The sequence below is a fragment of the Ammospiza caudacuta genome, chromosome 5, assembly GCF_027887145.1.
Source record: "Ammospiza caudacuta isolate bAmmCau1 chromosome 5, bAmmCau1.pri, whole genome shotgun sequence".
Lineage (NCBI taxonomy): Eukaryota > Metazoa > Chordata > Aves > Passeriformes > Passerellidae > Ammospiza > Ammospiza caudacuta.
The window spans coordinates 27131390-27145509 of record NC_080597.1 but is presented as its reverse complement, the minus strand read 5'-3'; the positions used below and the strand labels follow the sequence as shown (position 1 = coordinate 27145509).

The 14120-nt window shown below is 42.5% G+C and overlaps 1 protein-coding gene across 1 annotated transcript in view; it reads left to right on the top strand.

Annotated features, from left to right (window-relative positions):
- Nucleotides 1-6913: 6913 nt before the first annotated feature.
- The window catches only part of MYH9 (myosin heavy chain 9), a 70263-nt gene continuing 63056 nt past the window's right edge, over nucleotides 6914-14120 (top strand). Inside the window, exon 1 of the mRNA XM_058805622.1 lies at nucleotides 6914-7032. The gene's annotated coding sequence lies outside the window, so the exon portion shown is untranslated. The remainder of the gene's footprint in view (nucleotides 7033-14120) is intronic.

Genomic DNA, 14120 nt, shown 5'->3' with positions numbered 1-14120 from the left:
GAGGGAATCTTGGCAGAAATGAAAGGGGGGTTGTTGAGCAAAGCATGCACTGGCTCCAGATGCACAGAGCTTGCAATATGTTATGCTGAGAATCTGTGGGTGTGTTTATAAGACCTGCCACTGACTTGCAAGCACAAAGGACGTAGCCTCCTCTTATCAGAAAAATGTGGATTTCAGCCTTGCAGAAGAGGGAGAATGAGCGTTCGGGTAACTTCACGTTGGGTCTTCTTTCTGGTTGTAGCCTGACAGAATGATCCCAAAGTTTGGTTTTGACTGGACCAGCTTTGGTTTCTGGCAGATAAAAGTGGTGTCTTTAATTGGGGTAGGCTATAAACAACTTAGTTCCCCTGCAGTTCCCACAACAGAGCTACAGTGGGAATTTGGATGACTTTCTACAGCACTGGAAAAATCCCTTGCTCTTAACATCTCTTGGGCATACTAGAGAATTTCAAGCTAGTTTCACTTTGTCCTCAGCCAGCTTCCTGGAATGAGAACCACAGGGCTACTTCATTTGAGCAAATATTTGGCCTTGATTACTGTAGCAGGCTGAGCCCAAAAACAAACAGCGGACATGGGATAAACTGCGAGGCACCATTAGTGGAGAAGAATCTCACACAGTAACCTCAGGAAAGGCAGCAAGCTGAAAGTAGGGGTGCTTTCTTGGTTTTTTGTAAGGAGGGTGTTAAAAAAAAGGGTGACTAAATTCCCCCTGGAAAAGGGATGTGAATATTCAGCTAGATGCCTTTTGTTTAGAGGTCCATTAAAGGTGGCTGATGCTGAAAAGCAATTAAAACAATGAATAAATTTTGTGACGTAGTTAAATGCTGTCACTCTTATGTGTTCTGGCCCAGCCTGAGACCTACAGAAGGAAAAGAGAAGCAAAGGTGACAGAAAGCTCTCCACAGCCCTACCTTATCAGAGTGAATTAAACAGTGTTTAGATGGATTTGTCAGTCTTTTTAAAGTGTATTTTCCTTATCAATACCTCACCCAAGCGGGCATGTCATAAGCATGACAGGTGCAGTGTGACAGCAGGGCAGGATGCTGTTCTCTTTTCAACTTATCCTCTGCTAAGAGGAATGCCCCCAAGCCCTTCTGAACTCAGGAATCTGAAGCATTTCTTACCCCTTTGAGAAAGAGAGAAGGAAAAGGAGGTATTTGAGATGTTAATAAAGGCTCTTTTGCAATTGTTGAACTGGGGAACTGTGAGGCCAGGGCAGACAAGCCTAAAATTTTGTACTTGCTGAAATATCACTGAAGGAGCTAAGGTGTAACAGATGCTGTGAAAATTATTGTTTTCTTCAGAAAAAATACCCCACCAAACAAAACCAACCAACCAACCAAAAAAAAAAAAAAATCCAACATTTGCTGTGCTTTTTTTGAGGCAGGTAACAGGATGTTTTCTGCTGGCATTTAGGACAAGTCTGGGTAGGCCCAAGGCAAGAAACTCAGATTCCTGAGTTCCAAAACTGAGTTTTAGGACAAAGATTCTTTTGCTGGATAGCTTGTATTCGTTTTGGTCCTTTTGCATACTAGTGTTGGATGTTTGATATATTTGGTTACCTCCACTAGTGTTTAAAGCTGACTAGAATGCAGTGAGCAGCAGGAGAACAGGGCTAGAGGAAACACAGTTTGGAAGAGGATATAATGAACTAAAAAAATGTCTGTTGCTTAGCACTGTGGTTCCATTTAAATGGCAGAGGTACCTCTTGGATATAAAGAGCTCTGGGCCATTATTCTTACTATGTCAGATCAGGAATGTGGTGTCTGTAACCATGCCAAATGGAGCTGTAATCTCATCTCAGGGACTGGAGGAACTCACAAGCACCAAGAAGACTTTTCCTTTGCCTCAGACAGTTTTCATCTAGGTGTGTTTCTGAGGATATTTCATGACTTCAGAGCACAGCTGTTTGATCATCTGCTTCTCCAATAGGGTCCTTTCTACAGGATGGTGTCATCTGCATTTTATTGAAAGAAGGGACTTTGGCATGTGATAAATACACTTATTGCAGTACAGTGTTAGAGAAGTGTGCCTCTGAATGGTATCCCAAGTGACCACATGTATGTAAATGGTTTGTTTTTCAGCAGCAGATATTGTCATTAATATATTGAGAAAGTAAAAACATGTTCCTTTTTTACTAAAGTTGAAACAAGACCTACAATGAGAGAGCAGGAGTTCAGCAGGTTGTTCACATGGAACTGTGTGGGTGGTGGGTTGGGGAGAAGTGAAAAATAGAATAAGTGTTTTAAATACTTAAATACTTTAAGTATGCCAGGTACAGCTCCTCCCTTCCTCCCCTGTCTCGGGGTGCACATATATTTCCTTCTTAAATTTTCTCCATCAGCAAAGTCAATTTAAAACATCTCCCATCACAGAGCCTCAGCTGTGCTGATGCATCTCTCTGAGGGCCTATAAACTAGATCAGTGAACTGATCTTCTTTTCTTGACCTTCTTTTTTTAGCTGTTCTTCAGTGATCCAGTATACAATATGACTTTTTAAACATCTTCACCATCACTGCTGGAGCAGTGGTAAGCTATGTCACAGCACTAAAACCAAAAGTCTAGTGGGAGAATAGACAACACCTTAAACCAGTTTTGCCGATGAAGAGGGCATGATGGAATTCCACCTTGACGTGTGAAAGTGAGCCAATTAAGCCTTACCTTTTTTAAAGCCATGCCAGAAGCTGGGTAGTTCTGCTAAGAGTAACACCATTCCTTAAGAAAAGGACTGCTCTCCTCCTAACATCTGCTGCTGGCTGCTTCTGAGACAGGTTAGCCGGACACATTTCACTGACTTGTTCTCTGACACACACACCCCTCCCAGCCCTCAGGGGAAACATCACTTGCTTTCACTCCTTCCACATCTCTTAAGATGGCTTTCCACCTTTCTTTCACACTCTCACAGTTTGGATGTGGCATTTGGTTTGGAAGGAGAACAATAAAGAATTGGTATAAAGGGAAGAGGAAGTTATGTGTTAATACGTGGTGCTTAAATTGCAGACAAATTTCAGGTTGCTCAGAGGCACAAAGTCCACAGACATAAGTGACTTTCTTCTACAGGCCTGCCTCCAAAGAGCCACTTCCTCTTGCTACAACACCTGAAAACGCTTCAAGTTCTCATCTGCATTTATAGCTGCTGCTTTGTATGGGTGTATCTATTAAAGCCACTTCAGAGCTGCCTCTTTAAAGAAATTCTAATTATGAATCTGCACTGAAACAACTAAGGTTTCAAGTTTTGTAAAACCAGAGCTCAGGCTTCTTAGCAACACCAGATTGTGACATTCTCCAGATCTGAACATGTGTGGTTTCTGTCTACAGCCACTGTGGTTAGAGTTTAGCAATGTGACTCCTTCCATGGAGTAAACACCTTTTTGTCTCTGTCACTCCTCTTGTTTCACTCTCTCCAGCTTGTTAGTAAGAAACTAGTTTTGGAAGAGGTTTTTTTCTGCCCCCCAAAGCATTGGAAATTAGTCATCAAAATTATTTTTGCCACTTTTATCTACTTGTCAGATACAAAAATCAAATGTGCCTACATTTATTCCTGATTGATGAAGTGCAGGCTTCTCCCAGCACTTGCTGTTTGCCAACAAATTTAAGCAAAGTTTGTTTGCAACAAACTGAAGACCAAACTGGTCTTGGATTAGACCAGTGTAGGAGAAAACACTGTAGTTGAGCAAAGTGGCCCTTGTCTGGTGTGTAAAAGTTGGCAAAGTATCTCTAGATGCTCACTGCCTCATAGATTTGTTTCCCTCTGGAAATACTACAGTGCCATCAATTTATTCCCATCAAACTGGTAAATCTGTTTGCTGTTTATATGTTTTCTAGAATTCAGTGACCATTACAGGTTTGTTCTTCCAAATCATGCTGGCTTGCAAAGACTGATGGAAAAAATGAGTGAAGTTGATCAGAAAGATCCACCTAGACATCCTGTGAATTTGTAGAAAGTAACAGGTGTATAAAATCAGCCTGATAGCTCTTTTAGTCACTCTTGTTTTTCTCTGAGGCGTGTCCCCTTTCCTGGGTAACTTCCTGCCAACAAAAACCTATTGCACTTGTTTTCAAGGTAATCAAGCTACAGAACACTGACATTTAAAATCTGACTTGCCTTAAGTATGGCACATCTACAAATCTGACCATGAGGGAAACACAAGAGTTTTCTATAGAGGTGGGATACACTTTTTGTGAAGGAGGAGGATGGTGTAAACCTGTACCAGTCATTGTTCTGAGCTCAGTTTTGATGCTTTACTGATGAAGCCATCAAGAAAGTTTTAATATCAATTAAACAGGAGTAAGACCAAATTCTTAGATTTATATTAAAAAAAAAAAAAAAACAAAAAAGAAAAAGAAAAGAAAAAAGGGCCAAACCTTAAGAAGGCAGTCCAATCTGACCTTATCCTTAAATCTGAGCAGATTAGGAAGAGCAGAGAACATTAGTGAGTGTGAGAATCAGAGAAAAATAAAAGAATTTAAACTACCAATAATATACACTCTTCAAAAATGACTTTGTGACAACCTTTTTATGTCTGCATTTCATGCTTCCAGTCATTATCTTTTATTTCCAAAGTAACTATGGCTGTCAGTTCGTGTTGCCTTTTGTACTAGTTTTCCTAGCTAAGATCTGCTACTTTTCCTCCTTTAAAAGCCCTGTTTAGACTTGATACTGACTGGTTTCCTTTGCTTACCTTTCTCAGCCACATGGCTAACGATGCAGCTTCTCATGTTCTTAAGAAGCTTTTATATATTTGGTTACCTCCACTATTTTCATTCTGCTTCATTTTTGTGGGAGAAGTTTAAACCATGTTGTTCAGCTAATAAATATCTGTTCATATGTTGGTCACTTTTTTCATGGCTCAATATGAGCCACTGGATTGACCATAGAATCATGGAATGACTTGGGTTGGAAGATCAGGCAGTTTCCCCTGACACACGAAGGGACAGTTTCCACTAGACCAGGTTACTCAGTACTCCAGGCAACCTCTACCAGTGCCTCATCACCCTCACAGTAAATCCAAAGGTATCTGGTTATGTAGGTAGCTGTCACAATTCCAGCTTCCTTTCATTTTCTACCTTGAAGCACTAGCGGACACCTACCCAGTATTCTTTTCTCATGACCAAATTAAATTCTCACTTGTATTTTGCATCTGTATTTACATTTCTCACCTCTGCCTCTAACAGTGACACTTCTGTGTCCCTGATACTCAGCTGTACAATCACCTTTCAGTGATTTCTCCCACTGTCTTCTGTGTCTTGAGATAAAAATGTCTAGGATTGTTTCCAAACTGCTGCAGTGAACCTTTCTAAGCTTTAAGTGTTTCACTCAGACAAGAAACGCTTACTATAGATACTTCTCCATTAACTTCCCTCTTTATTCAAGCCTCTTTAACTTCATTTGCCTCTTCTGCTTGTAGCATTGATACTGCCACCAGTAAATTTTGCCTTGCATTTTCTGTCACTGGCACTACATCTGCAAATGTAACCTCCTTGCACAAAGTAGGAAGTCATAAAGGGAAGGACCCTTGCATTTCTATATTCTCATAAAGGGTGCAGTAAACCTTATCTGCTTTTCTGGATCTGGCATATGGATTAAGATATGCTGTACTCTTTTCAGAAGGACTTTGGTCTCACATCCTGGCTATTGCTTCCTCCTGTACCTCATCCTGAGGTTCCACTTAATATAAGGAGGCAGAATTACACCCTTTTGTCTTTTCACACATCAGTGTTTCAGCCTGCCTTCTAAAATACATTTTAGACCTCTGTGAGCAGGTGCACTGGCTGTTCAAAGACCTCAGCAGAATCAGGGGCTGCTTACACTCATGCTTCTGCCTGCCTCAGCTTTGTCCCTTAGAAGCCAGTGAAAGGAAACAAGATCCTTTACCTTCCTGGGTGGAAAAGTCTTATGAGAAGCCAAGGAACCTGCAGTTGTTGAGCCTAAAAAAAGGAGGCTCAGGAGAGGCCTTATCAATCTCTACAACAGCCTGAAAGGAGGCTGTAGCCAAGTGGGGGTCAGTCTCCTCTCCCAGGCAGCCACTGACCGGGTGAGATCATGGCCTCAAGCTGAGCCAGGCTGGACGTTAGAAGGAATTTTTTCACAGAAAGTGATTAGACATGGGAATGGGCTGCCCAGGGAGGTGGGGGAATCACCATTCCTGGAGGTGCTTAAGGAAAGACTGCATGTGGAGCAGTCTCAGTGCAACGGTGTGGTTAACGTGGTGGTGTTCGGTCATAGGTTGGACTCGATGATCTCAGAGACCTTTTCCAACCTAAATGACTCTGTGAAACAAAATTTTGACTGTTGCACGTATTTTGCACTACAACGAGGCTGACTGGGAACCTCTTGGCCGGGACACCCCTCAACCCCTACCCCCATCTCGGAGGACTTCTGGCACGGTCCCGGGCGGCGGGGCCGCAGCCCGTGGCCCCGCAGAGCCCCACTGCTGCTCCCGGCCGGGGCCGGGTCCCGTGGCCCCGCGGAGCCCATCTCCTGCTCCCGGCCGGGGCCGCACCCGCTGCCCTCGGCAGCACCAAAGATCGGCGCGGGGCATTGTGGGGCTGCCGCGGCGTGGGGCGTTGTGGGGCCGGCTCAGCCGGGCTCGACCCTAGCGGATCGGAGCGGGGGAGTCCTACGCGACCCCGCAGCCGGCACGGTGGAGCCCTCGGAGCCCCCGAAGCCCTTCAGCCGCCGCTCCCCGCCCGAGCGGCCGCGGTGCCGGGCCGGGCTGAGCGGGACGGGGCGGGGCCGGGCGGGGCGCACGGGCGTTGCTAACGGCTCAACGGCTTCCTCAGCCTCCGCACACCTCGGCCACTCTGATTGGTCATGCTGGCCGTCAATCTTCGGTAGCGGCGGCACCATTGGTGGGCGGCGGCGTAGGGGGCGGGGCAGCCCCGCCCGGGCGGGCGGCTCAGCAGAGCCGGTGAGCGAGCGGCGGTCGCGGTGCCGCGGGAGGAGCCGCAGCCGGAGGACGCCGCACTCTTGCCGTGAGGAGCGCAGCCGCCGCCGCGGCGTTTCCTTCCCTCCACCGTAGCCGGGCTCAGGTGAAGCCGGTCGGGCGGGGCGGCGGGCGCGGGTGGGCTCGGGTTTTCCCCCCTGGCGCCGCGCTTTCCTCCCTCCCTCGCCGGGTTTGGCGCCTCTTTGTCCGGCCGGGCGAGAAGGCTCCCGCTGTCCCGCCGCTCCGTGTCCGCTCGGTCCCCGTGGGACCTGCCGGGCTGGCGTGCTCCCCGTGTCTCCCCCGTGCCCCGGGGCCGTGCGTGCCCGCGGAGTTGCCGCTCTGCTCCCTGCGCGCCCCGCGCACCGGCCTCCCGCAGGTGGGGTGGGTGACTGGCGCCCTGTGCCGCCGCAGCCTGCTCCTTCCCCTCCCTGCTGCCCTCCGCTGCCCGGCCCGCGGCGGCAGCGGGCAGGGGCCGCCGGGGGCCGCAGCTGTCAGGGCTGCAGCCTGAGTCACGGGCTGACAGCCCTCCTGCAGACACCGCCATGGGCTTGGCTTCCGCCCGCCCGCCCGCTCGGCTCCACTTCCTCGTTCGGTTTGGGCCAGGAGAGAGAGGGAGGGAGGGGGGAGGGAGTGACAGGGCAAGATGAAGCTTGCACCGGGAGCTCTTGCAGATAGCTTGTGTTTTCAGGCATCACCTCCAACCGAGTAGTAAAAGTTCTCCGGCTTTGAGTGGTATCTTTGCCGACTTGTAGGTGTGGAAGGTAACGAGTTTCATAGCCCCCGAGCGCGGTGCCTGCCCAAGAAGTTTAATGAGAATTGTTCCTAATTCGCCTAAACACAGGGTGAAATGAGTTTTAAAAGAATAACATGCTTCTGGTACTAAAAGAGGATTTTTCAGAAGTAAACTGCATTGGTCAGCAAACTCTGCATGCAGTGACTCTTTAATTCCACTTTGTTTTCCTCTTTACAATTCCTTTCCTTTTTTTTTTTTCCTCTCGAAGCACAGTTTATGCTCTTGATCTTTCTTCTTCTGTAGGTTTTTCTGCCATATCCTGTCACGATGTCCTGAGCCACACTCCATCAGAGTGGACTAAGAACCTAAGCTTTTTTATAACTGGGCAGGTCCTCCAAAACAGAGTAATCTCTCAAACAATGCATTAAAAAAATATGCTTCAAACTTGTAAAGATACTGTAGTAGTCTGCAGGCCAAGGTCCATTTATAATTTGCCTGCTGTAAGGAAATACAAGGTAACTTATATGGAGACTGTTGAACCGTGGATTGGAAGATTAAATTACACATTCTTGACTCTTGTATACATCTCCTATTCATAAGGCTAGGTATGGTAAAGTTTTAACTCCAAAGTAACAACCCTCTAATCAGTTACTGCCTGTGTAAAATGCCTTTGAAATTAGTCACTAGGTCACGATGTGACTAAGTTCACTTATCGATGGCATTCCAGCAAAAATGGCAGCAAAAATCATGGTGAAGATAGGTATTGACTCACAAGGCTTCAATGAGATAAACTGATATTTTTATTAACTAGAAAGTTGTAATGAGGGGAAAGCAATTGATAAATGTAAGTGGCACAGAAGGGTTTTGAAGTTGTTAATCACAATTTTCCAAACTATATAAACACAAGACTTCATGCTAATCTGACCTTGTGAAAATAACTACAAGGAAATCATTCAGCAGTTCTGTGATGCTCCATATCAGGTGGAACTGCTGAAATTATGTATTATTGCACTTATTCATACTGTGTGCACTGTCTTCATGGAGGTGGACAGGCAAAATTTTCTATAGTACTAAAGTAGAAGCAAAATTGGGAGTAGTGGGTAAAAATGGGGATCTGAAACGTCCAGGTGAGTGTGACTGGCACCAAGCTGGTGAGTAATATGGTTCTTTTTGGAATCTGGTGTTATCCCTTGGATGCTTGACTTGTGTAGCCAAGGTCTGACTTTGGAAGGCCTCTGGAGAAGCGTTTGCACTGCTGAATAGCCTGTGTCTGTTTCTGTATAAACAGGAAGATTTAATAGTCAGGTTCTGTATGCCCCAAAAGAATGAGTGGAGAAACTTTTATAGGCTTTTGCATAGATTGTTAGGCTATTTCTGCCATGGTTGTGGGTTGGTTTTTTGGTTATTTCTTTGTTTCTTTTTTCTTTCAGGTTAATCTTGTAAGAAAAATATTGCCAGATGATAATTTCATCTCAAGAGATAAAGAATAAGATTTTTTTTCATTATTTTCTCTGCATAGATTTTGATTGGTTTCAGAATGTTTTAAGAAGACAAATAGCTTGTGAGAGCTATACTGTAATCTTTTAAATGACTGTAATGAAAAAGTAATAATAATAAAAATAAAACCAACCTTGTCCAGTAAAATCATAGGAAAGAGACCAGAAAAATCTCTCACTTAGGAAGCTAAAATAATCTTTGTTGTCCAGCATATTATTTAGGTATTATGAAAAATGTTGGAGAATGTTCAAGCTGTGTAGCCAGTGGTAGCTCTAATACTCACTCATCTTCAAGTTGAAAACTGCCTTGCAGTTGGATGCCACAGGTGCTTAACTCTCTTTGCAACATTACTTTGCACTGTAAATGTATCTTCTACAAATGCGAGACTTGCATTTACCACTTCAACAAACTATCTTGAAAACATGAACCATTATCACCTTGGAAGGTCTTTAAAAACAGTGCACTGACTGTAATAATTCACAGGCTGGTCGTGTGTCAGGCTATTCACATGCAGGTACGAGGGAGTGCATGAATATCAGCTACTGCTTGCTTTGTGAAAATAGACTTCAGTTGTACTGGGAGATTAGTCTGTCTATATCCAAATTTCAGATTTGGCTCTGTTAATGTCCAGAACAAAGGAGACAGGACATGTGTCAGAGGTTTTGTGAATTCTGAACTGATTCTTCTCAGTCTTCCTCTTCCACCCCATCCCTAGGCCTGTGTCTTGCCCAGATTGATGTCACTTATGGATTAGTGTGACCGTAATAGGGTGAGATTATAAGTGGGCCCATGGGAGGTACAGGAACTCATCTAGTTAATGCAAGGTTTACTGAAAGGGGAAGTCAAAGCTAAGGTTGTGTTATCCCCCACAGTACATCTACTTTTTGGTGTGGTAGCTTTGGGTTATTGGGTAACATGCTGAAACTAACTGATGACTGGAGTGCATTTTAGACACTCACAATTAGTGTGCATGTCTACTAAAAGGTGTCCAAAACCTTAATCCTCAGTGTATGATATAATGTATTTTTGTTTGTTTGACTTAATAATGCACTCAGTGCCCTCTAACATAAATTTTTTTCTTTGATTTCTTGTGTAAATATCTCGTTACTCTCTGCTTTCTTAGTTTATAATTGAGGCAGAGCTGTTTGCATGTTAAGTAGAGAAATTGTGTGCCTGACATTAAGTCTTCTGTGGGTTGGAACAAAACTATAATAGCAGAGGATTGCCTACAGCAGCTTTGTTTTTGCTGGCAGTTGTTCTAACTTAATGGTGGCTCGGTGACCTTGTACCTTAAATTTCTTTTCAGTTTAACCACAGCATGGTTCTAATTGAGTTTTCTAGCGTAGAAAGAGATGGAAACTAGCAACCTGATTTTAATAGAGTAAGCTGAAGCGAAAACACAAATGCAACTTCTGCCCTGGAAGCTAATGCAAATGGGTGTTGTCCAACTAAATGAAATGCATCAATTTACAAGTTCATCTTAATTATGGTTTATCCGCTTCGCTTTTTTCTTCAGTGGCTGTGAGAACTTGTTTGGAGTACTTGAAGTACTAATCTCAACACTGATTCGTCTTGTAGTCCTAGGCCACTGTAGTGGTTTAAAAGCTTCTGACCTCACTCCAGCCCAGTTGTGTTCAGCATAATGGGTTAGTCCCCATTTTCAATTAATGGTCCTTTGGCCTGTTACTGTTCTGCACAATCTGTTGCCATTCTGAGCATCCTGAAGAGTCTGGAGAAACACTAGTGTCTGCAGTTTTCTGGTGATGTAGCTGTGATTGATTTCATTGTGTGATGCTTCTGGAGCTAGTACTGCTAAGTCCTGTTCTTTTTAACCATAGCAAAAGGGAAACTGGAAATTGATCTGGCATACTTTGTCTGCTGTAAATTTTTTCTTGTAGAAGTGTTACAAATGTATTGCTGCTGGTCGCAGAGAGGTATAATGAAATGTAATGCTGTATGCTGTGTCTTGACTCTATGACCTATTTATGAAATTTATGCCTCTAGAGTTTTGTGCATAGGGTTTGGATTCTGCTTGTCTTCATGACTAGAAATATAAATTTCTCCTAATGCATGTATGCTGACTTTACTGAGAGCAGTAAATAAAACCACATGGGTAAGTGACTTCAGTAATCTCAGGCTAATAATTAATATGTTAAGGGAAACTTAACTTGAAAATCTGTATCATGAAGTCTTCTTAACTGATGAATACTTCCATTCATCAAGAGCTACCATTTTAATGAGTCTCAGCAGGAAATCCATTGTGATATATCCCTCTGCACAGAACTGGAGTTCTGGTTTGTGTGAAAGCAAAGTGGGCCTTCAGACTTGTAAGAAAAAAGGTTTAGAGAAATTTTACAGCTCTATTTTGCCACTTGTGTGCAATCAGAGGTTTTTTTTTTCCTGCTGGGCAGCTTCCTGTTTAAAATCTTAGACTTAAAGCATGCTCTTGTAATAGTTTACTTCGCTTTTTGTTGTTTGTAGTGATGAGAGTACATTCACCTGTGTTTTTCTTTTAAGCTCAAGATTTGACCAGTTCATTTGAATTTACACTCTTTTACTCAACCTTGGAGGAGCAGTAGATTTGACTTTGGTTAAAGTTGGTTATGGTCAACAACCAACCCAGTTAGTTTTAGTAACAGAATTGTTTTAAATGTCCAAGAAAAAAAACAGAAAGGAAACCTACAGCCAAATTTCAATTAAAAATTTAGTTGCTTCTGTTTCTTTCGAAATGTGACTGACTTAACAGAACTGTAGTATCAGTTTGTAGGTCAATTGTTGGTAAGTTCTTTTTGACAGGGACTGTTACATGTAGGTCTGCTTGCCATTTATTGCAAGAGATTCCAATCTTTCTGTGCCAGAATTGATAAAATCAGTTATTTTGGAATGTATGAACAAAGTAATTTTAATTGATGTGCTATCAATTTAAGAAAAAGAAACCTTATCTTAGGATTTAGACATACTTGAACAGATATAGGGTGTTTAGATGAAAGAACTTCTCAGGAAATACAGAATGTAAAACTGAAATCAAACCAGTGAACTAGATTAGTAAGTTCCTGTGAAAGCACTTGAAACTAGTTGGTTTATATGGTAAATTGATTTTTGCACCTTTTTTTAAATGTAGTTAAAAAAATACTCTCAGGCTTCTGTTTTAGCTGTATCAGTCATAGTTCTAAATGTAGAGGAAGGTATTGACACTTTGCTTTGGTTTTTTGGGTGGTTGTGAGGATGGGTAGCTGTGTGTTTAACAGTTAGTGAGTGGAACAGGTCAGAATGGGAGGATTTGAGATGAAGATAACCAGAAACAGCAATTTAATTCATAAATTCCTCATTGTGGTAACTATCTAGAAAACAACTTTACTTTTTACTTGTAAATGCATATGAGGTAGTCTAAGAAATATTTCTTTTGTATTAGTGGAATTTAATTTTTTTTAGCAGAATGCCACTTAAAGATATTTTGTTCTTCATAGTTGTGGTTCAGACGTCGCCTTTTTTCCCCATTGTTCAGAGATAGAAATGATTTTATCCCTTTCTGACATCAAGTGGAATGTATTCAGACTTCTCAGAATTGTTTGAATAAATGGAAGTATGGATGCAGATATACAGTTGACTACCTAAAATAGTTAAATAATTGGATTCTTGAAATGGCTATGTTTCAAGTGTATGTGTCTGCATACTGACCAAGTAAATCTTCTTTCTTAAAGGAGGATAAATACCAAATAAGATTTCTCGACAAGCACAAAAACTCTTTAAATTGTGACTTAAGATTTGTAACTTTACCCAGGCAATAAAAGCTAAGCAAACTGGTTTATGTTGCAGTATGAATCTTTATAGCAGACACTAAAGTCTGACATTTCATTACACAGTAAATTATTGTGAATTGGTTTAATGGCCCTTTCCAAATTTAATGCAGTATATGATGGGAAAAGTAAAATGAGAACACACAAATGTGATGAGAAAGATGTATTAGTCATAAAAGAAGGATTGCCAATTTATTAGGCAAATTATTGTAACTTCTAAAAGCTATCTGCATTGCCCATGTAGCACTGACATATACATGTGCAAAATCAGTTTATCTTCTTCTTGCACATGGTGGGAGTTAATCTGTTATGTGGCAAATCCTAATTTTTTTAATAATGGGCAGAACTGTATAAATAAATTCTAGTTCTTCAGTCTACATCAAGATTTTTGAGCACTAAAGTGATATCACCATGTTGTATTATTGCTAATTGTGATAGGAAAAAGTGCAGCTGCAGTAGTGGTTCAGCTCTTGCTCGTGTAGATAAGGAGAAGAATATCAGAGAGTCACGGGATTGTTTGGGTTGGAGGGAACCTTAAAGATCATTTTGTTCCATTCCCCTGCCACGAGGGACCCCTTTCACTAGACCAGGTTGCTCAGAGCTCCATCCAACCTGGCCTCGTGCACTTCCAGGGATGAGGCATGCAGAACTTCTCTGGGCAGCCTGTTCCAGTGCCTCACCACCACAGCACTGCTGTGTATATGGGTGTGGACAGTCTTGCTAACTATGCTGGAAACACACAAAACAGTTTTGTGTGGTCAGTGTTTCCTTATGTTGTTTTTTGCCCTTTTAGGGCAGAAAGCAAAACTTTATTGGAAAGTTTCAAATTATATTTGTTTCCTCCTATGGAAACCATGGAGTGTCATATCAGTCACCTGTCAAAAGGAGATAATTTTCTTTTTTTTCCAAAAAAGTCTTTTTTAGAATTGCCAGAATATAGAAAATTTTATATGCCATATAGCCATGATTGTAATAGTCCAAACTAAGTTTCTATTTCAAGTGCCCTTGCTTTTATTCATTTGAGATTGAAAGATGAGTTCTTTCTTCTCCTCTAACACAAAAATCCGTGTTTCAGGAGATCCAGACAGGAGGGCACGGTTGGGTGAATTCTAAAATTAGTGATGCCTAATGCTGTTCCTTTTTAAAGACTGATATATTTGCCAATGA